Here is a 2500-nt window from a genome sequence, read left to right as displayed (position 1 = left end):
ATGCCCGCTGACGTTCGTCCACAGCACATGCGCGCATCAGGCGTGACGCGAGAACCTTGTGGAAGGTCCGCGCCAACACCGAGCAGACCGTAATGGGGCGAAAGTCAGCGGGGGATGTTGGTGCAGCCGTTTTCGGGAGAAGGGACGTCCGCGCGCGAAGCAGGCGTTCCGGAAGGGCGCGGGCCAGAAGGAAGAGATTCATCACTTTCACCAGGACTTCGTGCGGCAGGCGCCGCAACTCCGCTGGGGTAAGGCCGTCCGGCCCGGCTGCTGATCCCCTGGGCGGCAACGCGGCGGCGACCTCCTCATGTGTGACCGGCCCCCATATGCACTCGAGAGCGACAGGCTCTGAGTGCGGGAGGAGGCGGTCACGAATGAAGCCCGCGGTGGAGGTGGGCTTCTTGGTGAAGAGGTCCGCCCAGAAGTCCAGCAGACCAGGGATGGCAGGTGGCGGCTGGAGCAGGGTGCCATCCAAGAGGCCGCGCACGCAACGTGCACGCGACCGTCGGAAGGCATCCTGCGTTCTCGCGTACTCCCAGCGGCGCCGCTTGCGCTTCTGCGTCGGCGGCGCGGCAGGCGGCCGCTTCGATGGTTGGCGCGGCCGCTGTGTCCTGGTGATCGATCTCTCCCCTCTGGACCCGACCGACGCAAGGGCATCCGGGAGCATGCCCAGGATGACATCGGGCGGCGTGCCCCGCCCCAGACCTATGACACGATCCAGGGCAGAGAAACGCTGGGCGGAAGCGGGTAGCCCCGCCAGATGCTCCCAGATGACAGAGAGTCATAGTTACTCCCGCCGTTTACCCGCGCTTGCTTGAATTTCTTCACGTTGACATTCAGAGCACTGGGCAGAAATCACATTGCGTCAACACCCGCTAGGGCCATCGCAATGCTTTGTTTTAATTAGACAGTCGGATTCCCCCAGTCCGTGCCAGTTCTGAGTTGATCGTTGAATGGCGGCCGAAGAGAATCCGCGCACCCGCGCGCCCCCGGAGGAGCACGCTAAGGCGGACGCGGCCTCGCAGCAAGGAAGATCCGTGGGAGGCCAAGGCACGGGACCGAGCTCGGATCCTGCACGCAGGTTGAAGCACCGGGGCGCGAACGCCGCGCAGGCGCGCGCATCCTGCACCGCCGGCCAGCACGAGGCCAACCAACGGCGAGAGCAGACCACGCCCGCGCTAAACGCCCGCACTTACCGGCACCCCTACGGCACTCACCTCGCCCAGGCCCGGCACGTTAGCGCTGACCCACTTCCCGACCAAGCCCGACACGCCCCGATCCTCAGAGCCAATCCTTATCCCGAAGTTACGGATCCAATTTGCCGACTTCCCTTACCTACATTATTCTATCGACTAGAGGCTCTTCACCTTGGAGACCTGCTGCGGATATGGGTACGAACCGGCGCGACACCTCCACGTGGCCCTCTCCCGGATTTTCAAGGTCCGAGGGGAAGATCGGGACACCGCCGCAACTGCGGTGCTCTTCGCGTTCCAAACCCTATCTCCCTGCTAGAGGATTCCAGGGAACTCGAACGCTCATGCAGAAAAGAAAACTCTTCCCCGATCTCCCGACGGCGTCTCCGGGTCCTTTTGGGTTACCCCGACGAGCATCTCTAAAAGAGGGGCCCGACTTGTATCGGTTCCGCTGCCGGGTTCCGGAATAGGAACCGGATTCCCTTTCGCCCAACGGGGGCCAGCACAAAGTGCATCATGCTATGACGGCCCCCATCAACATCGGATTTCTCCTAGGGCTTAGGATCGACTGACTCGTGTGCAACGGCTGTTCACACGAAACCCTTCTCCGCGTCAGCCCTCCAGGGCCTCGCTGGAGTATTTGCTACTACCACCAAGATCTGCACCGACGGCGGCTCCAGGCAGGCTCACGCCCAGACCCTTCTGCGCCCACCGCCGCGACCCTCCTACTCGTCAGGGCTTCGCGGCCGGCCGCAAGGACCGGCCATGACTGCCAGACTGACGGCCGAGTATAGGCACGACGCTTCAGCGCCATCCATTTTCAGGGCTAGTTGCTTCGGCAGGTGAGTTGTTACACACTCCTTAGCGGATTCCGACTTCCATGGCCACCGTCCTGCTGTCTTAAGCAACCAACGCCTTTCATGGTTTCCCATGAGCGTCGATTCGGGCGCCTTAACTCGGCGTTTGGTTCATCCCACAGCGCCAGTTCTGCTTACCAAAAGTGGCCCACTTGGCACTCCGATCCGAGTCGTTTGCTCGCGGCTTCAGCATATCAAGCAAGCCGGAGATCTCACCCATTTAAAGTTTGAGAATAGGTTGAGGTCGTTTCGGCCCCAAGGCCTCTAATCATTCGCTTTACCGGATGAGACTCGTACGAGCACCAGCTATCCTGAGGGAAACTTCGGAGGGAACCAGCTACTAGATGGTTCGATTAGTCTTTCGCCCCTATACCCAGCTCCGACGATCGATTTGCACGTCAGAATCGCTACGGACCTCCATCAGGGTTTCCCCTGACTTCGTCCTGGCCA

At 61.6% G+C, this 2500-nt stretch overlaps 1 pseudogene; it reads right to left on the bottom strand.

Moving 5' to 3' along the window:
* Positions 1–2500, bottom strand: part of LOC126453885 (large subunit ribosomal RNA) — a 7105-nt pseudogene that overhangs the window by 3450 nt on the left and 1155 nt on the right.

This window comes from Schistocerca serialis, unplaced genomic scaffold, assembly GCF_023864345.2.
Source record: "Schistocerca serialis cubense isolate TAMUIC-IGC-003099 unplaced genomic scaffold, iqSchSeri2.2 HiC_scaffold_969, whole genome shotgun sequence".
Lineage (NCBI taxonomy): Eukaryota > Metazoa > Arthropoda > Insecta > Orthoptera > Acrididae > Schistocerca > Schistocerca serialis.
Note: the sequence above shows the minus strand (reverse complement) of the source record. Positions and strands in the feature narration are given on the sequence as shown.